The sequence below is a fragment of the Equus caballus genome, chromosome 7, assembly GCF_041296265.1.
Source record: "Equus caballus isolate H_3958 breed thoroughbred chromosome 7, TB-T2T, whole genome shotgun sequence".
NCBI lineage: Eukaryota > Metazoa > Chordata > Mammalia > Perissodactyla > Equidae > Equus > Equus caballus.
In genome coordinates, this window is record NC_091690.1 from 67,874,646 (window position 1) to 67,898,657 (window position 24,012).

The 24,012-nt window shown below is 47.7% G+C and overlaps 1 protein-coding gene and 1 long non-coding RNA gene across 38 annotated transcripts in view; one reads left to right on the forward strand and one right to left on the reverse strand.

Annotated features, from left to right (window-relative positions):
- Positions 1-24,012, forward strand: part of TENM4 (teneurin transmembrane protein 4) — a 2,707,421-nt gene that overhangs the window by 2,180,440 nt on the left and 502,969 nt on the right. For 2 of the 35 annotated variants that reach the window (XM_070274328.1, XM_023646528.2), the window contains exon 4: positions 5,083-5,168. The exons of the other annotated variants lie outside the window; for them this stretch is intronic. The gene's annotated coding sequence lies outside the window, so the exon portion shown is untranslated. The remainder of the gene's footprint in view (positions 1-5,082; positions 5,169-24,012) is intronic. 35 annotated transcript variants of the gene reach the window in all.
- Positions 15,617-23,180, reverse strand: LOC111774470 (uncharacterized). 3 transcript variants are annotated; one of them, XR_011440673.1, is made up of 5 exons: positions 21,790-23,180; positions 20,690-20,788; positions 18,864-18,960; positions 18,281-18,344; positions 15,617-17,742 (listed from the first exon to the last, which is right to left on the reverse strand). It is a non-coding gene; the product is annotated as an uncharacterized lncRNA (long non-coding RNA). The 3 variants fall into 3 exon arrangements; XR_011440672.1 differs by lacking the exon at positions 20,690-20,788 and having other exon boundaries at positions 21,790-23,169; XR_002809474.2 differs by lacking the exons at positions 20,690-20,788; positions 21,790-23,180 and having other exon boundaries at positions 17,601-17,742; positions 18,864-19,001.

Sequence of the window (24,012 nt, forward strand, 5' to 3'; positions counted from 1 at the left end):
TTACTGTCTGCTGGCCTGAGTCCAGTGGACAGAGCAGCATCTGGAATCGCAGCCCAGGGTACCAGTCCTCCTGCTCCTCTGCGTGTCCCCAGTCAGGAGGCAGGAGCCCTTGTTGCCAGCTCAGTCTCCTCCTGCTTAACGCCTGCCTCAGAGAGCAGGAAGAAGAGGCAAATGGGACACTAATGAAATTCAGAGAGAAAACTAAATCGGGAGGTGTTGCAAACACCATGGAGGAGGGAGATGTGATTTAAAAGGATCTCTCCAGAGTGGGAGGGGGGTAGGGAGGGTAGGAGCCTTACCCATGGGCTGGCCTGCATAGCTCCAGGGGCTTCACTTTTCTGACTTTAAATTAGGGGCCTTTTGATGGATTGACCCACTCGTTCATTCATCCCTTCCCACCAACGTTCCAGAAAAGATTTGAGTGGGTTAACCGTTTTTAATTATTTATTAATACCAAGAGCACTTAATGCAAAACTTGTGGTACAAAATAAGAAAGATAAAAGAGAAGGGGAGAAGAAAAAGGTCATCAGGGCCACTCAGAAAAGGGGTTCCCTGGAGAGGAGTTGCAAACGAGTGTCCTGAGGATGGTACGGGCTCTGTGACAAGCAGAGGGACCATGGATGCCAAAGACCTCTAGGGACGGACAAGCTGTGGTCCAATTATAGTAAGGATGACCAGTGTTTCGGAGCACTTTCGAATCCATTGTCCCTTCGGTTAGAGGCATTAACTGTCTGCTGGTGTCAGGGACCCCTCCATAGGGCCCTTTTTTCCATCTATCTCCTTGAATGCTCATAGTACCCTGCAAAGTGGTCTTTTAAATCTCATTTTAGAGATGAGGTGACTAAAGCTCAGACACTGAGTCATCTCTTCAGCAAATGGTGCTGGGAGACTGGAGATCCACATGCGAAAGCATGAAGTCGGACCCCTTCCTTATACCATATACAAAAATTAACTCAAAATGGATCACTGACCTGAATCTAAGAGCTAAAACTATAAAGCCTTAGAAGTAAACATACACATAATTGTTCATGACCTTAGATGAGGCAATGGTTTAGTGCATACAAAAGGGGGGAAGCATATAAAATACATTAATTGGACATTATCAAAATTAAAAACTTTTGTGTTTCAAAAGACACCAAAAAGAAAGTGAAAAGACAACCATGAGATGGAAAAAAAATTTGCAAATCATAGATCTGATAAGGAATTTGTAGCCAGACTATAGAAAGAACGCTTACAACTCAGCACTAAAAGGACAAACAGCCTTATTCTAAAATGGGCAAAGAGTTTGAATAGGTGTTTCTCCAAAGAAAATACAGAAATGGCCAATAAGCCCATAAAAAAATGTTCAACCTTTTTAGCCATCTAGGAAATGCAAATCAGAGACACTGAGTCATTTGTTTGGCTTTCTGACACCAAAACCTCCTGACCACACACCTCCCTGAGCCCTGAAGAGGTTACAGCTAAGAGAGAGAGGGGGCCTGAAGACAGGAAGGTGGGGGGGGGACGGGGATGGACAAGACAGAAAGGTCCAGCTAGGGACAGATTGCCTGTGGGCCCTTTTCCCAGTAATGGGCATAAATTGCCACTTGAGAAGTTCCCCAAGGTGGATGACGCACTTTGCCCTGCCTACCATCTTCATAGTATGCCCTAAAGCAGTGGTTCTCGAACTCTCTGGCTTTGGACCCTGGTTTACCCTTCAAAATTACTGAGGACCCCCAAGAGTTTTTATTTATGTGAATTATATCTATCAAAATTTGTCATACTAGTAATTAGCCCTGAAAAAAATGTTGAAATTGTTGTTTATGGATTATTTAAAATAACAAAACCTTGTGTTAACATAAATAACACATTTTTATGAAAAATGACTTTTCCAAAGCAAACAAAAATGTATGAGGTGACATTGCTTTACGTTTTGGCAAATCTCTTTAATATTTGGCTTAATAGAAGATATATCTGCTTCTGTTTTCAATCTGGAAAATTCCACTGTATATTCATAAGAGAATAAGGATGAAAAGGGCAAATAACGGCATAGCGTTATATAAATATTTTTGATCTCACAGACTTTCTGAAAGGGGCTTGGGGACACGCAGGGGTCCCTGGGCCACACTTTGAAAACTGGTTGCAGGAGGCAAGATCCTTGCTACAGAGTTCAGCAGGAAGTCGGGAAGAAGTCAGCTGTGTATCTAGAAAAGAGAGAAGGGGAAGTGATACAGTCTTAGTGGAGAAAGGATGAGAATTCTCCTGGAATGAGGCCTGGCTGTCCTGGGGAGGCCCCAGGTCTTTGCACAGAATATTCTTTTGGCCCAGAATGCTGTCTCCCATCTTGGTCTACTTGGCAAAATCCTTGTCCTTCTTTAAGGTTCAATTTAAATGCAACTGCCTCTGAAAAGCTTTTCTTACCGTCCTTAACATCCTCAAGGCTGAGGTAAGCCCTCCTCCACACCCAGCAGCCACGTGGGTACCACTCGGCTGAGCGTTGCAGCAGGAGAGTGGTTGGGACATTGAAGCTTACTGATGCAGGAAGGCTTGTCATGCCAGGTGGAGGAGCGGGGACTTTGTTATTCTTGTTTAAGAAGTCATAGGGCCAGCCCGGTGGCGCACCGGTTAAGTGCTCACATTCCGCTTCGGTGGCCCAGGGTTTGCCAGTTCGGATCCCAGGTGTGGACATGGCACTGCTTGGCACACCATGCTGTGGTAGGCATCCCACATATAAAGTGGAGGAAGATGGGCATGGATGTTAGCTCAGGGCCAGTCTTCCTCAGCAAAAAGGGGAGGATTGGCAGCAGTTAGCTCAGGGCTAATCTTCCTGAAAAAAAAAAAGTGAGAAGCCAGGCCAGCCCTGTGGCGTAGTGGTTAAGTTTGTACGTTCTGCACTGGGGGCCTGGGGTTTGCAGGTTCAGATCCTGGGCGTGGACCCAACACTGCTCGTCAAGCCATGCTATGGCAGCATCCCACATAAAATAGAGGAAGATTGGCACAGATGTTAGCTCAGCAACAACCTTCCTCAAGCAAAAAGAGGAAGATTGACAACACGTATTAGCTCAGGGCCAATCTTCCTCACAAAACAACAAAGAAAGAAGTGAGAAGCCACTGGAAGCTTTTGCACAAGGATCTACTTGATGGGATATAAATTTGTATGTACAGAGGACTATGGTCACCAATAGGCACGTAAAATTCATCCACTACTAATTCTAATTCCCTAACAAATAAAGTAATATCAGTTACCTAGAAGACAAGGGGAAATAGGGAAAGAAGAAGGAAAGAAACTAACAGTGAATTGAGCACTCACTACGTGCCAGGCAGGAACCATGTTTTCTAATTGTCGTGACATTTAGGTGGTATTTTCCCTATTTTACAGATCAATAAACTGAGGAACCCCCTCCCACCCCAGGATAGCTTGCTAGTACATGGCAGAACTGGGACTCAAAACGCGTCAGCCTCTTCAAAGCCCATGATTGCTTTTCCCACTATCCACATGGACTTGGCCCCATTTGTTTGACCTAGAGTGTTTACTGCTATGTACTGCTCTTTTAAAAATGTTTCTACTGTATCTTTCCAAATACACTTTTTAACTCTTGGAAGGTTGACCAGGAACACCAGTTATGCTTCTTTGTCCCTCCCTTTTGGAGTCTACCATGGCAGCTTCCCTGCACACAGCACATCATCAATAATCTCCACTTTTTTTTTTTTTTTTTTTTTGAGGAAGATTAGCCCTGAGCTAACACCTGCTGCCAATCCTCCTCTTTTTGCTGAGGAAGACTGGCCCTGAGCTAACAGCCGTGCTCATCTTCTTCTACTTTATATGTGGGACGTCTACCACAGCATGGCTTGCCAAGCGGTGCCATGTCCGCACACAGGATCTGAACCGGCGAACCCCGGGCCGACAAAATGGAACATGCACACTTAACCACTGCACTACGGGGCCGGCCCCCTAATCTCCACTTGTGTATCACTTACTTTTCATAGAAGACATGGCCACATCGAGCTATTACCCCTGAGTTACTATTAACTAGAGCTATTAGTGACTCAGAGACTAGTGAGTGGTCAGGCCCTGCCAGAACTGTCCATCCTGGTTGTTGATGGGAACTTGGGAGGTCAAAGGGCTTGGAACAGAGAAATTATTTTTCTCAGGGTCAGGTTGGAGAAATAATCCTAAACGGCAGAGCTTAGTTCTTAAATAAATATTGAGTAAGGCAAACAAGGCTTATGAGGCTAAGACTGTATTGTCACATATGGTGCCAATTATGTCAGTGACGCAAGAATAAATGGTCATTTATTGAACTCTTACTCTGGGTTAGTGTCTGTGTGAGGCACATTGCATGTTTTATCCTCATTATGAAAACCTGTGTGTTTCTGGCTCTATGAGATAGGAGAATCCTCATTTTCCAGCCATCAAACTGAGACACAGAGAGATGTCTTGCTCAGTGACATATATGTGCTAGTACATGGTGCAGCTGGTGTTTGAAGCCAGGTCTGTTTGGGACCACCACACTGTGCTCCACGTGGAGAGAAAATGCTGAGTCTGGTCCCAGAGGGCGCCAGGCTCCAATTTGTGAGGTTCCAGAGTCCAAGCTGTGCTGCCATGGCCACTGATAGCCTTGTGCTGGTTTCAGGCTTTTTCTTCCCAGACCATCTGTCTATCCTCCGAGGTCCCCTTCCCCTCCTTGAGTCTGCACCTTTGTTCTTCACATAGAGCACCTGGAATGCCCACCACCCCACCGTGCCACCATTATCATCAGTGCACAGTATCTGCTTACTCAGTGTTCTTGGACCAAGTGAACACATGGATGGTCTTAGGAAGGAAGTGGAGGGAGCAGTTGACCTAAGATGAAATCCAAAAGGTGCCGCAGATTGAGCTTGAAATCCCAGAGTTCCCTGTTTGCTCAAAAAAGCAATCTTTGTGAGGGAACCACTTCCGGTCCTGGCCTGCTATGCTTTGGGAAGGCCAATGTGGAATCCTGCCCTTCCCTGAGGCCTGCCAGGGTTGGGATTGGCAGAGTGACGTGGCCACTGCTGGAGATGTCACTGCCCTTCTGAAACCCCTTTAATATAACCCTTATTTACCTGTCCCCCGTCCCCCAGGTGATGCTGCTGCCCAGTTCTTGGTGCGCAGAATGATCGCAGAGCCATTTACAAGCTGAATACCTCGTTTATTTCCAAATGGGAAGGTCAGTGTCATTATCTTTGGTGGAATCAATGACCAAATCCTCATAATAGTAGGGCTTGCTTCCTGTTGCTAATTGCATCTTCAGCTGCACGTCTTGGAGGCCAGTTTAGCCATAGCAGCCAAGGTCGTGGCCTGAAGGCTTGTTTCCAAGGCTGTGGACCGCTACCACTGTATTGCCTTGACTTGCCTGCTGTGAAATGGATGCATTAAGACATCTTCCACCCTCCACTGCTTTTGTTAAAGCTCCCTTTGTGGAAAAGAACAGTGAGTCAACATCTGTGAGCAGAGAATTCTTTGCCTCTTTGGATTCTAACCATGGTGGAAAAGCCGAGTGTGCAGAAAACACTCCAGGGGCGAGAACAGACATTTGTTGAGTACCTATTATATGTCAGCCACTGCGCTAGGCATTTCACAGTCCATTTAACCCTCACAACTACCGGTGAAGTAAGCATTGTTATTTCTGATTCACAGATGGGGCCATGGAGCCTCAGAGAGGGTCAATGACTATAAGTCACACAGCTGGGAAGTGGGGGAGCCTGGCATGGAATCAAGGTGGGCTGTGCAAAGCCCAACTTCTTCCCACTAGGCTGAAAATAATCACAAGAACAACAGCGGCAGCAAGAACTACCATTTGTGGCATACTCCCTGCACGCCTGACTTGTATTAGCTTATTTAATCCTTACAACAACCCAGCGATCTTAGGTACCATTATCATCCCCATTTTACACATGAGGAAACCAAGGCACAGAGAAGTGCTTTCAGAATGAAAAGTTTCCCAAACCTGCATATTCAGAAGGCAAGCCCAGGCAATCTGTCACTGCTTGCTGCTCTGTCGTAATAGCTCTGGTCTAAGATAAGCACAGGCCTTGCTCATAGAATGTACTTAATAATATTTGGTTATTGATAACTAACTTCATGGTGTTCTTGCCACCCCACTGGAGTGGCTGTTAACAGCCTGTGCTGGCCATTGAGCTGTCCCAGCCATTGAGCTGTCCCTTGCTATGGGAGACTTCTGGTGAATCAGAGAATCCTAGAGCTGGACTCCCAGATGTTAAGAGCTAAGCGTGTTAGAAGGATAGATAGTGCAGAGGAAGAGAGGAGGCTTTGGATTCGGACCAATGGAGTCTCAGCCTGGCTCACCAGCCCTGGACTCTGGACAAGTTCCTCAGTCTCTCTCTGCTTCAGTTTCCTACTATGTAAAATGGATATCGTAGGAGCCCATACCTCAATGGGCTATGCAAGGATTAAAAATTATGTAAAGTACTGATAATCAGGGGTAGCACGAAAAAACAGGTGCTCAATAAATGTGAGCGGTTTATAGAGTTGGACTTATGAGGTAATCTAGCTCCACCCCTTCATTTGCAAATGAAGAAACTGAGGCCCAGAGACAGGCAGTGACTGACCCAAGTCACACAGCATTTTAGTTTTCTGATTCCAAAGCCAAGGTTCATTCTGATACTGCAAGCCATATTTAGAACAATGGTCTCCAGAAGCCCATACCTCAGCCCTCCATCTCTAGAAGTTTCAGTTATTTATCTTTCAATCTGCTGGGTCTTTTTTGATAGACTGTTCTTTGTTTATACTTTCACTTACCCTTATATATTTCTTTAAATATTGTACACACCTGTTTTGTTTTCTGAATCTGATCATTTCAGTACCCGTAGGATTCACAGGTGTGATTCATTTGTTCCTTGCTTCTGCTGTCTCTTGCTCTTGGTGGCTTGTTTCCTCGTGTGTTCTGCGATTTGTTAAATTGTGGATTCATGACTTAAAACTTTGTGGGTCTCCTTTGAGGCCTGAGTTGAAAATCCGTTCCTCCAAAAAGGACTTGCATTTGCTTCTGCCAGGTGCCTGGAGGAACCACCAACTTGGAGTTACTTTAAATTAAACGCTCGGCTTGGACTTGGGACTATTTTTCTGGCCTCACGGTAATATGTGGTCAAGTTCCAGACCCATGTGAGGGCCATTTTGTGATTGGGGATTCTCAGAGGAGCCTCTTTCTGTTTTTCCTCCTTCTCTGCCCAGCCCCAGAGTCAAGCTTCCCTACTGTCTCCTTCTGTGGGGTGGGATTTTGTTGCCTTTTTCTGATTCACCCTTTCACCGAGGAGTAAATGTGGAGTCCTGCCTTAAGTGGGGATCTCGGTTTGACTTCCATATTTTGAAGGACCTTGCTTTGGTCCTTTCATTGGTCCTTTAAAGCTACAAGCCCCAGACCATCAAGGACTGGCAGGGTCCCCCAGGCCTATCGCCCACTCAGTGCTTGGCAACCTGTATGGAATCATGCTGTCTTGTGGTTATTTTGACCTCTGAGGATTTCCTTCTCTTTCTTGACAGCTCAGTCTATATTTAAAAATAAATTTGTTTGTGTTTAATTTAGTATTTTTTCATGCCCTGCCTTAGAGGAATTCCTTAGGGTGAGTAGGCAGCCATATTGCTGGAAACAGAAGTCTGAAGTGCTCACCACTGTCCTTCTCTGGTGTCAACATGAGACTTCATCAGCTAGGATTTCTCTGGTTATTACTGGTTGACAGTTTATTGTATTTTTGCTCAAAGGTCTATGAAGTATGCCAAGAGAAGCAAGGGGAAGTTTTCATACCATAGGCCAAGTCCGTCTCTCAGTGTCATCACCCTCACTCTTCTGAGATCTCATCCTGTGCTCATCTCAGCCCCACAGTGGCCTTGACCAAAAACATTGCCTATAGATGTTGTCAAATGAAAGCTCTGGTTTTGTGAAAGGTGCCCAGAAGGTACCACATTCTGAAGGCATGCCTACACACTATTGCTATGATCTGGCCATCCCCGATGTGGTCCTTGCTAAAGCACTAGCCAGGTGCAGCAGAGGCAGCATGAGCAATCTAAAGTTCATGTGCCCATCAGTTTATTCATTCCACAAAGATGTTTGAGCACCTGCTACATTCTGTGGCCATGTTAGGCTTTGGGATGCAGAGATGGACAAGCCACGGTCCTTCGTCTTGTGTACAAGGACATTTAGATGGACAGTGACCATGGAATCTGATCACGGTTTTGCCAGAACAAAACTGCAGGTGGAAGGGGGCTAAGCTAGCCTCAGGTCGGGGTGTCTAGGCAGGCATCCCATAGGAAGTGGCAAGTAAATCTAAAGTATTACTGAGCATATAGCAAATCTAGAAACAAAATCCCACGAATCGCCAGTCCCTCAACAGAAAACATGAACACTCCACTTGAGGAGACATGGTCCTGCTGATTTTCCTTTCCTGGTCTTGGTCTGTGGGTAAGCATTGCCTCCCTCCACTGCGGGGGCAACACTTTGAGAAACACTGGTATAATTTATGCATTCTCATCAGGGGCACTATTATCCCCAAGGGGGCGAAATTGGTTCTCGGGGGGCTAGGGGTGAAAAACTCTTAGTTATTATGATGCTGTGTGACCCTCCAAAGGGCCACAGGACATAAACAGATGTACAGTTCATCTACGGCATTAAAATTTCATAGCGGGGGAGGGATTTGGAAAAAATAATGTCTATGAAGGCTCCTTGGTGGGGGTGTGGGGGGGTTATAATGAACAGAAAGACTGAGAACCACTGGTGTAAGTGAATGAGCCATAGTGCTGGAGCCGCACACCCCTAAGTTCAAATGCTGCCTCCGTCACTTAACAACCTGTATGACCTTGGATGGACTAGTTAATTTCTCTCTGCCTCAGTTTCCTTCTCTGTAAAATGGGATAATAACCCCTCCCCTCACAAGGTGGTTCTGAGGGTTAAATGAAATCATACATGTAACTCCCCTGGCACTTAGCAGGTACTTAGTAAGTGTTAGGAGGAGTGAGTTCCCTACCCCCATCCAGCCCAACACACGTTCACGAGAGGGGGCAAGGCTGATGAAGGAGGCTGCAGGCCATGAACAGGATGCCACTCTTGGGGACCACGTGAGTGCACAATGTCCCCGGAGCTCCTGGAATTATCTAAGGGATTGGGTGATCCATCTGAGTTATCAAAGACAACATTTCCTGGTTCTTCCTTCAGACACACAGTTCATATTCAGTCTGTTTGGAGCACTTCATGTCAGGGAAGCTGAGACATCCAGGTGGCGATAAAGCTTCTTAGTGATGAGCTGGCCCAGTGGTGTAGCGGTTAAGTTTGCATGCTCTGCTTCAGTGGCCTGGGGTTCACGGGTTTGGATCCTGGGCAGAGATCTACACACCACTCATCAAGCCATGCTATGGTGGCATCCCATATACAAAACAGAGGAAGAATGGCATGGATGTTAGTTCAGGGGCAATTTTCCTCACCAAAAAAAAAAGAAAGAAAGAAAGAAAGAAAAATAATTTAGAAAAAGCTTCTTAGTGATTGTCTTTTCTGGGGAGAGAGTTTGGGATTTTCCCAGGGGTTGCTAGTTAATTTGGGGGCTCGACTCAAGCTCCTGCCCTCGGCACCATCATTTAAGGAAGAAACTGTTGACCCAGGACCAGGCAGGTGGGGTGTGAACAGAAAGGAGTAACCTGTGGAGGTGGGGAGGACGTAGGGAGAGTTGTGAAAGGAAGGTGGGTGGCCCTTCTTTGTCTCCCCAAAACTCCATACTTCCCTCTGTCAACATCCACACTAGTGCCCCGTGAGGCCTGCACAGGTGAGAATTCCTGAATGATGCCTGGCACGGAACAGGCTCATGACATGTGTGTTGAATGATTAATTAACTTTCTTCCCCCTAATAATTATAACTAACATTATTATTAAATAATGCATTACAATTACTGTGCTGTCTCACTTATTAACAGCAACTCAACTATTATTGTAATTATCGTCCCCATTTTATAGATGAGGAAACCGAGGCCGAGAGAAGTGAGGGCATTGTCCAAGAGACTCAGTGGCAGAGGCAGAGATGGCAGCGGCTCACCCTGCCCAACTTCCAACCCCAGGCTCAGCTCTACTCCTACCTTACGGGATCTTCCCGAGGGCAAGGTCTGAAGCTGGTTCAATTCTGAATCCCAATAAAAGCCTTCTTTTCCAGCAGCGAGCATGGCTGTCCCCCTCTTCCTGACCCTGTCAGAGCCGTCCTCCCAGCCCTGCTGCCACCCGACTCCTGTCTTGGCCTGTCCAAGTTAGATGTGACTGCTGGGTCACCTGTCTCCATATCTCTGACACGCAGGAGGCAGTGCCCCAGCCTGCAGGCGGGGGAGGGCGCCGGGCTCTGCCAGCCGGCAGAGGGGCCTCCTTTCTGACTCCTGCTGTTTCCCCCGCGAGGCCTGTCTGCGGCGATGAGCAGTGTCTGAGCCAGTTCATTATCCCTGCTCAGAACGTGTCAGGGCGCGGGCCAGCACATCCAAACGTGGGCTGAGAAATGCCCTGCAGCTCTCTCCCCGTCCCCCAGCCTCCCATGCCCGCTTCTCACTCTTCTCCCAGCCACCAAAGGAAACACACGCACACAACAAGACAGGGAGTCGGGAGGCACTGCAGAGAAACTAGGTTATAACGTAATAACAGAAGCTCTCGCCCTGTAAAGCATGTTGCGGTTGGCCAGTGTTTTCCTGTGTGTTCTCTCGTTGATCTTCACAACGGCCCGTTGCAGCAGTGGGAGTTGTTACCATCTCAGAGATGAGCGTCTGCTCGGCCTGGGCACTGCGGGTTCTCCAGGAGGAGTTGCAAGGCTGGAGGAACCTTTGAGGTCTTTTCACCCAACCTCCTCGCAACCTAGGCCCAAGGAGCCGGAGAGCTTTCTGTAGCTCACACAGGTGGCAGGTGGCAGATCTTGAACCTAGAACCCACTGACTACAAAGGCCACCTTCTCCCCCTCCATTGTGTGGGGATGTCTCAGAGAGTGGAGAGGGGCCCTGGACAGCCTCATGGGCCCAGAGCAGTGGGAAAAATCTGGGGAACCGCAAAGAACACAGCATCCAGGTTTCAGAGAACTACTGGCCCTTAGGCTTCGTGGTGCTTGTGTCTTGTCCTGGAGGCCACGGGGTGGGTTCTGATCCAGCCATGCCCAGGGGAGGGTCAGAGTGCGGAGATGGAGCAGAGGTGGGCCATGAGGAGTTTCGTGGTCTGGAACACTCTGCAGAGACGAGGCTTCCTGTGCTGGTTTAGCAACCTCACCAGTGTCTGCAGTTATGGAAAGGGTGCTGCCTGATCCTCCAGAACAAGCTTCAGAGTAGTTCGCTGAGATGTTAACATGTGAAATAAGGAGGAAGTTCAGAAGAAAAGCATACAACAAAGGAGTTGGGCCTTCAGAGACGTTGAGGAGGGAACTCCAGACGGCCTCCAAGATAGCGTCCCTGAAACAGGGGTGTGCTTACTTGTGATTCTGTGACTTGCTCTTGCCCTGCAGAGGCAGCCCAGACTTCTCATTGTATCATAGAAGGCTGTGTATCATCCCTGTCCTCAGAAGAGTCTGTCCTAAACAGCAAGGAGCTCAGGCTCTGGGTTCAAATCCTGACTCTCCTACTTCCAAGGTGTGTCACGGAGCAAGTTTCTTAACACCCTGTGCCTCTGTAACTTCGTGTGGAGAAGGGACATGACAATCATTTGCTGTCGTTAGGATCAAGTGAGATGATACACCGCAAGCTCTTGGCACCACACCTGGCCCTGAGTGAGCGCTCTCCATCAGTGTAAGTCATGGTGTTATTATTATTAGCAGCAAGGGTAGTAGCTGTGATCATAGCATTTCCAGGCCCCTGGGCCTTTACAAATGCTCTCCCTCGGAGTGGGGAGCCCTTTGGATAGTTTGAACCTGTCAAAATCCTCTTCGTTCTCCCAGACCACCTGGAAGGTGATTTTCTGAATGTCCCACCTGGGGCCTCTTGAGGGGAGGATGTCTGAGCACCAGGCAGCCCCTAGGGGATGTTTGTAGCAAGAATCTGTCACTGCCCCACACTCGGCCCGGGCCTAAGAAATTTATAATTGATGTTTGCAGGGATTTAGGCAAAGAAGGCGGAAGCTACCTGGGCAGGGGTGTGGGAGGCTCCCTGGAAGCCAGGCCTACCCCTGTCTCTCCTGCACCTGGCAGAAACAGAGAGCAGCAGGGCCTCCTTCTCCACCCCCTGGAAACAAATCTCCCAAACCGCTTTAACCTCAAGTCGCAAGAAAGTTCCCAGGGTTTCTGTTTCCTTCCAATGGCATTCTCCATTCTAGTACCGTTCAGGCAGCCACTTTGCTGCAATTCTGGACTTTTCTCAGGGGCCTTCGGGAGATGCCAGATTTCATTCTTCTACCTTGAGCACTAACCTCTTTTCTTCTGCCTTGTTTGTGATCTTCCCGTTTGAGGGCAGCCCATCCACACACCCAGGCCGGAGAAAGGGCTCTGCAACCAGATGGGGGGATTCCTCTGACACTTACCCCCTCTCCCCACCCCTGCCCCACCTCTGCCCAGGCTGAAGGACTTGGACAGGCTTCCTTGTGCCCACAAGACTTAGGACCTCGAAGCAAGTAGGTGTCTGAGATCTGCTTCCTGAACACCAGAACTGCCAGGGGCCCAGACCCTTGGCCTCAGTTGTCACCCCGGATTCTGACAGCCCTCTCTTTAGCACAGGGGCTGCACAAGGCTGGACCAGCATTACTGGTATCTCTTTCTTCCTTCCTTCCTTCCTTTTTATTAATTATGAAATATTCTTTGCATCAAAAAGTAGAATAAATAATACAATAAAAATCCAAATACCCACCACCCAATTGAAGAGTTAAAATATTGTGGATATTCTAATAGCCCAAAACAGGAATTGGTCCAGATGTATTTCAAAAAGTGAATGATGAAACAAACTCTGGTACATTCATACCATGGAATACTACTCTGCCATGAAAAGGGATGAACTGCTGATACCCACAACAACTTGGATGAATCTCCAGGGAATTATTCTGTGCAAAAAAAGAAACAGCCAATCCCAAAAGATTACATTCTATACAATTCTATTGATAGAACATTTTCCAAATGACAGAAATTTAAATGTGGAGGTCAGGGTAGTAGTTGACTGGGTTTAGGAACAGGGCTAGGGGTGGAGGGGAGCAGGCATGGTTATGAAAGGGCAACACAAGCCATTCTTGCAGAGAAGGCATTCTCTCAGTGGCTTCACTGTGATGGTGGATACACAGATCTTTACAGGTGGCAAAACTGTGTAGAACTCAACACACGCATCCACGAATGAATACAAGCAGAACTGGGGAAATCTGAGTAAGACTGGTGGATACTGGTGTCAGTATCAATATCCTGGTTGTGACAGTATATTATACTTTTGCAAAATGTTACCATTCTAGAAACTGGGTAAAGCATATAGGGGATCTCTCTGCATTATTTCTTACAACTGCATGTGAATCTACCATTATCTCAATACAAATTTCAATTGAAAAAGTATATTGCAAGTCACTTCTAAGAAGAGGCATTATAGACACAATTGAAGACCCTGGTGTGGCCCCTAGTCTCATCCCTCTGCTTCCTAAGAAGCAACCAGTATTGGGAATTTGGCATTGATCATTCCCGCACCTGTTCTTATGCTTGTACTACATATGTATGTATGCATAAGTAATGGATAGTATTGTTTGATATGTTTTTAAACTTTATATACTTTATTTTTTACTATCCTTTGTATAGTATTTTAATACCGTTGGATTTTGTTGGATTTTGCCACCGTGTATCACTCATTGTGTGACTATGGCAGAGTCTATTTACTCTTTCTCTTGCTGAGGGACTTAGTTGTTTCCAGTCTTTGGTGTAAACTGTGCTGCTGTGGATGTCCTTGCTCATGTTGCCTTGTGCACATGTACATGAGTTTATCCAAGTTATACCCTAGGGACACACGGAATGGCCGGGTCATAGGGCATGTGCATCTTTAGTTCTACTAAACACTGCCAAACTTCTTCCCAAATTATACCTATTTATTCTCTCTCATGCAGTATATCAGACTCTCTGGGGCTCTGCATCTTTGCCAATGCCATAATGTCAGACTTTTAAATTTTTGTCAACCCAGTGAGTGTGAAATAGTATCCTCCTGTTTACATTCCCTTGGCTGCTTCTTCCATGAATCATGATTATCTGTGCCCACATCCTGCCTCTTCCACCCAGACTAGGATCTCCTACTCACAAGCTCCCAGAGGAATGTGCATAGCACATAACAGGGGTTCAAGATTTGTTGAATGATTGAAAATAATAACTCTAGATGCTTTCACTTGGGAAGATCATGGTTATTTTCTTTTTCCTCCTTTCTTTCTTTTTAAATGTTCAGTCAGGGGCTTTTAAAAAATGACATCTTTCTTGAGATATAATTCACATTTCATATACAACTCACCCATTTTAAGTGTAGGATTCAATGCTTTTTAGTCTATTCACAGAATTGTGCAACCATCACTACAATCAATTTCAGACCATTTTCATCATCCCCCCCAAAATAGCCATACCCGTTACTGTCACTCTAGATTTCTCCCCAGCACCCCAGCCTTAGGCAACCAGTAATCTACCTTCTGTCTCTATGGATTTTCCTCGTCTAGACATTCGTGTAAATGGAATCATACAATATGTGGTCTTTTGTAACTAGCTTTACTCACTTAGCATAAAGTTGTCAAAGTTTATGCATGTTGTAGCACGGATCAGTATTTCACTTCTTTTTATTGCCAAATAATATTCTATTGAGAATACCACATTTTATTTATCCATTCATTAGTTGATGGACATTTGGGTTTTCACATTTTTACTACTATGAATAATGCTCCTCTGAACGTTGAAGCACTAATTTTCGTGTGGATATATCTTTTCATTTCTCTTGGGAATATACACAGGTGAGGAGTTGCTGGATCGTATGGTAACTCTGTTTAACCATTTGACGAACTGCCAAGACTGTTTTCAAGGGCCTGTAGCATCTTACATTCCCACTGGCAGTGTTTGAGAGCTCCAATTTCTCCACCTCTTTGTCAATACTTATTATTATCTGCCTTTTTGAATAGAGTGCAATCACGGGCTTTTTTGAATCCAGCAACCCAGGCTAGAATCCCAGTTTTGCTGTTTACTAGCTGTGAAATCATAATCAACGTTTCCCTCCATTTTCTTTCTCTGTAAAATGGGATTAGTAATGCCCACTTTTCAGGACAATTGTGAGGATGGATTAAATAAAACAATAGGCTGTAAACTTCATAGCACAGTGTGGGATGCAGGCAGCTTTCCTTGAAACAAAGCAACAGTGACAGCTTATCATTATGGGCCTCCTCTAGTCCACGGCCTTTCTGCCTGGGATGGTCTCAAAGTCACCCAGAACCTCAGTGAGCACCTCCTCTCAGCTGGCTGGGAGCTAAGCTGTGAGTGGAAGGCCCAGAAAACTGCCCTTCATTAATGCCCAAAGCTCACAGCAGATGCCAGAACACTTCCCTGAGGTCATTCCCTGAGCCTCCAGGGGCTGCCACTGTGGGCTGTCCCAACCTGCCAGGGTCCTACAAAGCACCTCGCCACCTCATGGAGGGCAGAGGGACGAGAACCTTATCGGGCCCCAGTTTAGGAGGCCTCAAACTGGGTCTGAACCACTTGAGTTTATTTAAATAGGTTTTTTTCCTCCTTTTTTTGGCAGGAGCCCCAATTTTCATGCCATCGTTTCTGCAACAATCACAAACATTATCTGCATACCCAGGCATTGTATAGGGGAAAAGAAAGATGATTGCTTGCTGATCGCTTTTGTTGTTCATTTTGGAGATGACTCTGTGGATGGGAAGGACACAGCTGCACGTTGCAGCGGCAGGGAACAGCAGAGCTCAGTAATGCCAGGACGTGGGGAGGGAAGACAGGAGAAAGTCCCTCACAGTGGGGGAGACCTGGCAGTCAGAGTGGCAGTGGCTCACGGGCTAAGGTATCTATTCATGGCAGTGCCATGGCCAGGTACTGGCTCCTCATCTCCACCCCAACCCACTTCCCGGTCCTCCCTATCTTAGTCTGTGAACAAGAAACCCGGCGCCATCTTGGTTCTGCTGCCGCCTTTGTTCCACACATCTTATCTCTCAAATGCATCCACTTCTCTCCATTATCTCACCCCTGGATCACTGCAGCAGCCTCTTTGCTGACTCCCTGCCTCTCTGCCTCTAGCCTTGCCCCTCCCAATGACCCATTTCCCAGCCCACAATGATCTTCCCATAAAACAAATAAGATCAGTCACTTTCCACCTTAAAACTCTACAAAGGTTTCCCTTTGTCCTGAGGATAAAGTCCAGTTTAAGCCACTTGCCCCACCTCTTCTCCATCCTTCTGCAGCTTACTGTGCTGCTCTGCTGGAGCACAGGCTATATCAGTGGTCCATTTATCTGCCTTCCCCAGTCCCCCCTGGATTCTCTAAGGTCAGGAATTCTGGTTTATTCAAGTTCATATCCTGACATCTAACAGAGCTTCTGACTCACGGAGGAGCCCCAAAAATGTTTGCTCCTCTTTACATTTGAATAGTCTCTACAATTTTTAAAATTCTTTTGCCTTATTTGTTTCTCTCTTTGACTCTCACCATTCTGCAATACAAACAGTATTTGTTATTCTCATTTTGCAGATAGGAAACCTGAGACTCAGAGATGGTAAGTGATGATCCGAGGCTCCTACACACCAAATGGCAGAACTGCACTAGCACACAGGTCTTCCAAACGAGCCATCACTAGAACCCCATGAGGAAGACAAGGCAGGTTACTATTGCCTGTGGTTCTCAAAGTGTGGTCCCTGGACCACCAGCATCCATATTGCTATTAGAAATGCAAATTTTTGGCCCTACCCACAAGATTATAGGACAGCAAGTAGCCAAGTCCAAACTTCCCAGCTGCCATCTTCCAGCTAAGCTCATAGTCTCTGTGTTGTCCAGTGTCCTGCTTCTGGAGTTGCTCATGTTCTTGAACCCTGTGATGGGCTCTGCTGCACCAGTTAGAAGGAAAGCTCCTTCCTACAGACCTTCTGTAGCATGGCCTTATTCCCTAAGTTCGCAAAGCTGTGTGGGGCATAATAGAGCCTGTCCTTCAAACATACTTCCTACTAGGACTGATTAAACCAGGTCTGATGGGTGTCTCTCCTGGGTGACTCTTGAGTGTTGAGGCTACCAGACTATGAGTCACTTGTAATGCCCATGGTAGAAGTATTTCAAGGCAGAATAATCCCCCAGTGTGCACAGAAATTACAATGACAGGCACCAAGTTCAGAGGCTGTGTTTGTGCCTGGAGCAACAGCTTTGTCCTCTCCTGCCCCTGCCTTGACTTTGAAACATTCTGTCAAGAATGATCAGCCCAGAATTGAAAGGCATCCATGTGCCAGCTGAGCCAGAGAAAGGTGGGATGAAAATAGAAGTTGCCCAAGTGGTTTTGCTGGATTCCCATGTCCCACATGGGCACCAAGTATGGCCACACAGTGATGAGGAGTAAGCCTGGAAGGCTTGGCCTGCATCACTCTGATGTGTGACCTTGGGTGACCCTTGCCATCTCTGGGCCAGATTTGCTCTGGTGCTAAATCCCCAAGGCCCCTTTCAGCACTGATGTGGCAGCTATGGCATGTTCTGGAGGGAGACACTAGCTGTGATGGGATTCCAGCTGGCCTTCTTCCAACATCATGGATGAGGAGTCAGCTGATGCCACAGGACACAAGTCAACTCATTGTTTCGGCTGAAATTGTATGGCTGTGGCCTCTGAAAGACAAGGGGAAAAGAGGGAGAGGTCAGCATCCTCCTGAATCTCAGTGTCTCTGGCTCTGAGGACTGTTAGAGGTCATCCCATCCTTTCCAATCTGCCTGTCCAGTTCCTGTCTCCTCTAGCCCACTGGTTCTCAAACTTCAGTGTGCGCCAGAATCCCCTGCAGGGCTTATAAAAAACACAGATTGCTGAGCCTCCTCGCATTTCTGATTCAGTCGGTCTGGGGTGAAGCACCAGAATTTGCATTTCTGATAAGCTCCGGGTGCTGCTGCCGCTGCTGCTCTGGTGATCACAGTGAGATCCACTGCTCTGCGGCACGGTACCCAGCGGGCATCCTACTTCTCCTCCCCTCTGTCCTATGATGGGAGCACTCCCTCCTGGGGTGGCCCTTCACCCTTGGGCAGATCCTCCTTAGATGGAGTTTGAAACTTGTCTCCCCTGGCGTCTACCCACTCCTCATAAATCTCCCCCTTAGAATCCGTGGTGGGCACAGATACTCCTCTCGCCAGGCACTGGGCCAAGCGCTTTACGTACAGCCTCTCGTTGATTCCCTCCAACCAGACGGGAGTAAAAGTATTCTTTCCACCTCACAGGGCCACTGTAAAATCAGAAGAATCAAAAAATAGGAAATTACTTTGTAACTTTATGAACTGTTAAGAGTTTTGTTTTGGAGCACTCGTATTGGTTTGCTAGGGCTGCTTGATAAAATGCCACAGCCTGGCTTAAACAACAGAAATGCAGTTCTGGAGGCTGCAAGTCCAAGGCCAAGGTGCTGGCAGGTTTGGTTTCTTCTGAGGCCTCTCTCTTCGGCTTACAGATGGCCGCCTTCTCACTAGGTCCTCATTTGGTGTCCCTATGTTTGTGTTGTCCTAATCCCCTCTTCTTATAAGGACATGGGTCATAGTGGATTAAAACCCACCCTAAGCCAATGACGTGACCTCATTTTACCTTAATCACCTCTTTAAAGGCCCTGTCTCCAAATATAGTCACAGTCTGAGGTACCAGGAGGTAGGTCTTCAACATAGGAATTTTGGGAGGACAGAATTCAGCCCACAATAAGCTTCTAATTGAAACCTGATTAATGACTAGCTGTGTGGCTATGGAGAAGTCACCTAACCTTTCTGAGCCTTGGTTTCTTCATCAGGGTCCAGCTTGTAATCCCTCCAGGCACAGTGAAAGGAGCCAAATAGGGAAAAAAAAGATGTTTCAACTTCCTAGAAAATTGGAGAATAAAGATGATCAGGATGGAATCTGGCTGAGAATTGGAGGAGGAGGCCCCTTGTCCAAGTATCACTATAGGCTGGAGGCATAGGGCCTCACCTCACGCCAGAGGAGGGGGTCTAAGGGGAGCCTGGCCTGTTGCAGCATCCCAGCGCTCTGCGAGGCTTCCTGGGGGAGGTGAGAGACAGATCCGTGGGAGCCCACATGTGCGAGGCTTGGCAAACTTGCACCCCCCACTCTCCATTCACCGGCGAATGTACTGCTAATCCGCAGGGTCTGCAACCAGGGTGCTGCCATCATAGCCCGCTCTCTGAATTCCAGAACTTCCCAGACATGGGCGGAGTGGTGGGAGAACATGGGCTTCGGAAACAAGCTAAATATCGATCAACCGGAGAATCTTCATTACAGTTGAACTTAATTATAGTTCAATAGCGTTTATTATTGCTGCTGTTATTATTATTACTACAGGCATTTACTGAGCAGTAATCAGGAAAGTACCGTACTTTATCTTCCTAACAACCTGAGATGGGTACTGTCATTGGCCCCATTTCATAAATGTGAAAACTGAGGCTTAAAGAGTTTGAGTAACTGCCCATGGCCACAACACCTGTAAGTGACAGAGCCAGGACGTAAACCCAGATCTTTCTGAAGCAAAGCTTATGTGCTAAACCTCTGTACTGTACTCACATTAAAACACTGTGTTGTAGGTGAATATTTAATGACATAGCAAAATACTTTTGATGTGATATTCAGTGAAAAAAATATATAAAATGCACTATCCCAATTCTATAAATAAGTGTGCATGTGTGTGTGTGTGTGTGTGTGTGTGTGTGGTGTGATATATAGAGGGGGGAGGAGAGAGGAAGAATAAACTCAAAACAGTGGTTATTTCTAGACGTGAGATACCTTTTGATGTTTTTTTATAATACCTAAAATAAATATATTTTACTTTTTAAATCAAAGGAAAATGGATTTTTTTAAGTGGAAACCAACAGACAAGGGATTTGGAAGGAGACAAACCCAAGCGAGAACCCCTGCTCTAGCTCTCCCAGCATTTGGAGATGCTGCCCTGTCTCTGGATCCTTCGGAAGAATTTTGGGACTAGACAGAGAGACAAGGAGTTAGGAAGCGCACCTGATTGAGGTTCTATTTTTGAAGGAGGCCTGTGCCGGCATCCCCAGAGATAGAGCACCGTGTATTTCCCTGAATCACCACTGCTATTTTTAGAGGGCCCCGATTAACTGCACCCAAGGACAGAGGAAGAGAGGAGCAGCTGGATGCTTCCGGAGACCCTGGGGGTCCTGAGCTGGATCTCAGTCTTTTTCTTCAGAGGTGCCTCCCTGGAAAGTTGGTCGTCAGCTTCACTGTGACCTTGACTGATGCGGTGGGGCCGCTGGTGCTCCTTATTCTGTGAGGGCGGGAAGGCTGGGGCGCCAACCTGAGGGGACTGCTGTATGCCCTTGAATGACATGCTCTTTACAGGCATTGTCAGCTCCTGGGGCACAGGAGCTATCTTGCTTTGATACCTCTTTGCTCCAGCAGGAGAACAGGCAGGAGAGGAATACTGTCTGGGGGAGAGCCTCCAGGACGTGTTTATGAACATTTATAGAGATGGGCAGAAATAGAGGGTAGAGACAGGTAGAATCATGGATTCTGAGACTGCGAGGGCCCCTCATCCGGCTGCCCTGCTTGAGTGCCCTGTCCAGCCCTGCGCTTGCATACCTGCAATGAGGGGGTGCTTCCCTGACAGACCCCCTCCCACTTCTGGATAGCTAGTTGTTTGCAAATTTGTTCCAAGAAGTGCCGTATCCTCTGCCTCACCTGCAAAGGATTAAAGATAAAACCATGGTGACGGTAAACTTGTTTTGCCTGTTTCCCGCCTATCAGGTAGTGTTGTAAGTATCCCACCTGTGCTTCTCATCTACCCTTCACCATCATCTTCCAAGTTGGATGCAGTCTTATTCCTATTGTGCAGATGAGGAGGCTGAACTAATGCCCAGCACGTAATAACAGTGACAGCAAATGTCTATATACTACTTAACGTGTTCCAGGCACTCTTCTGAGTGGTTTATGTGAATTAACTAATTTAATTTAATCTTCACAAAAACTCCTGGAGGTAGGTAGCGTTATCATCATCTCCAGTTTAGAGATGGGGACACTGAAGCACAGGGACTAAAGCATTCTGAAGCCTAAAGTCACAGAGCTTGTAAGTGGCTGAGGCAGGGTTTGAACCCTGGAACTCCAGTGGCCATGCTCCTAGATGCCAAGGCCACAGTGTTCTGCCTCTCTGTGAATGTTTGTATCCTGACTCTCTGACCACCACCTGCCTCTCTGCTCTCACCCTGACCTGTTCTTCCCTGCCTCTCTTTGTTCCTCACACACTGGTGGTCTTTCAGTCCTTATAACCAGCTAAGCCCCATCTAGTGTCAGGGACTCCTCCAGACTCTGTCCCCTCTTCTCCTGGCTGCCTCCTGGTCGACATCTTTCAGGTGTCAGTTCACTGTCACTTCCTCAGAGGGATGCTCTGATTCCCTGACCAGGTCAGCCCCTGCTTCTTCCTCCTCATGGTACCTGTGCTCCTTCAACAAGCTCCCCCCAACCCCTCCGCTCAGGACGGCAGCTCCCTGAGGGCAGGACAGTGCCGCTGTCCACCCCCCACTTTCTCCCTGCATCCTGCTCAGTGCCTGACCCAAGGGCTGCTGCCCAGTAAATACTTGTCAGTCAAATGCATGGAAGCAGGGCTATAAACAGGCCTGGCAGAGGTTCCTCCAGGAGGCATGGGTGTGACTGCAAATGGTCTGGGTCTGTTCCCGCCAACTCACCCTGGTTTACTGAGAGCACGTTTGTGTCATTCTGAACAGTAGAGATTGTCTCCTCCTGTACCGTCACCACTTGAGAGAGGAAACCGAGGCTCTGAGAAGGGGAGGGTGAAGGGAAGAGCTGAGCACAGGTTCTCAGCCCTGGCTGCCCACCGGAAACCCCTGGGGAGCTTTAGCAAATAGCCCTGTCTGGGCCTGGCTGAGTTGCCCCTGGGCCAATGGAGCCAGAACTACTGGAGTGGGACCTGGGCATCGACACTTTTTGCATTTTCTGTTTTCTGAGCCTGATCCCTCATAGATTGTGTATTAGAGGCCAAGCCGTGTGGAGAAAAGACTTTCTTAGACGACCCAGGCCCGTCCTAACTGCTGAGTGGTTCCTCTACACATTGCAGGCCTGATTGAAGGGCCTGGCCTCGCAGAAGCCAAAGATCAGGCCAGGTGTCAAGTGATAACCATCCTCCGTGTTCAATAATAACAGCACTATTTTTTGAATAAACAACGTGCAGGCCTTTCATTGCTGCCCTTCCCCAATCCTCCGAATGCATGTCGGCTAGTTGGTGGTGGTGCCATTTTCCAGAGGAGGATGTCCAGGTTCGGGGCCTAGCCAAGGAGGTGGCGGAGCCTCTGCGAGCCCCGAGCCGGTGCTCCCAGTGACCTGCATGGTCCGCGGTGTGTCCGTCTGCTGCCCTGCCTGCTGCACGGAGCACAGAGCAAGTGGAAGGGCTTCTGGCCTAATGACTAACAAGACTCTGGAAAAAAAAATCCTCATTGAAAGCCTGCTACATTCTGTGCTAGGCTTTAGGAGAAAAGAAAGACAGGTTTCCCCCCACAGCGTCCCCCAGCAAAACAATGCATTTTAAATGGCTTCCAAATTGCTAAGCTATTTCACTGCTTCGGAGGAGAAATAGCTTGGGGGAAGCTATTGGCCCTTGATGCCCTGAACATCAAAACAAGATGCCAAATGGGAAAACGAAATCACAGGAGGCTGTGGGAACTGTGGGGATTACGTGGGGATCGTTTGCTGTGGAATGTGGGGAGAGCATGCCACCTGGATTTCTGGGTGGAGCTCTGGGAGGCTGGGTCCTCTGGTGGTTTGAACCTGGGCTCTGGGGTCACACGGACTTGGTTCAAACACCAGCCCAGGACTAATGCTCCCATGGCAATGTGCCTGTGAGGGTTAAGTGTAAGTAAGGCAGCTCTTAGGCAGAGGGTTCTCTGTGGCTCTTGAAAATGCTGATGCCCAGGCCCTACCCTCAGAAGTTCTGATTGTGTTGGCATAGGGTGGGCCAAGCAGGGGTGGTTGTTCCAGCTCTCCAGGTGAGTCTGATGAACAGCCAGGGCTGAGGACCTCTGCCTAACTCCTCCTTCCCCCTTCCTCCCCCCTCCCTCCGCTCACTGAGTCTCAGTTTCCTGCCTCTCAAATGGGTGTGATGCTTTGTGAGGAAACAATCCCAGAACATTCAGTGTGACACAAACATGCTCTCAGTAAACTGTGGTGAGCTGTTGGGAACAGACCCAACCTGTTTTCAGTCACACCTTTGCCTCTGAGAGGAACCAGTGCCAGCCCTGTTTTCTAGTTGGTGCTGGAAAGAAGCACCCGGAAAAGGGCCTGTGGTTGGCAGGGAGCATCGAGGACTCAGAGCCTTTATGCTTTTTGCTGAAAACCCATCCCTCCTGGGCATGGCTTCTGTTGAACACACCCCAGACACACGTCACCTGGCCCAGGGGGGAGGCAACGTGTTCATTCTCAGGATCCAGGCTACTGCCGTAAGGCTGTGGCGATGAGACTGGTTGGAAGGTTCTAGAAATGTGGGTAAGACAGGTTGTCGGCCAGGCCTGTCATGGTGGAGAGACAAATCCCCAGGTCTGGAGGAGAAGAGAAAAATGAGCCTTCTGGCCTCTAGAAATTTCTCTTTGCTGAGTGGCTTGGTGGGGCGAGAAACCTAAGAAGAGGTTTGACGTGACAGAGGCCCTGTTAGGAAGAGAAAGCATCTCCCTGGAAACAGCCCTCCAGAAATGTGGAGAACAATTTGCGACCTGTACACAGACCTTCACGGTGTGTGTTCATGATAACAATGGCTAATGTTGACAGAGCGCCAGCCAGGGACTGATTCCTCAGACATTGTCACCTCCCCCCCTACACACACACACACAGGGGCAGGGGTGGGGATTCTGATTTCACAGGTGGAGAAACTGAGGCTCAAGGGGCCACAGAACTAGTAAGCA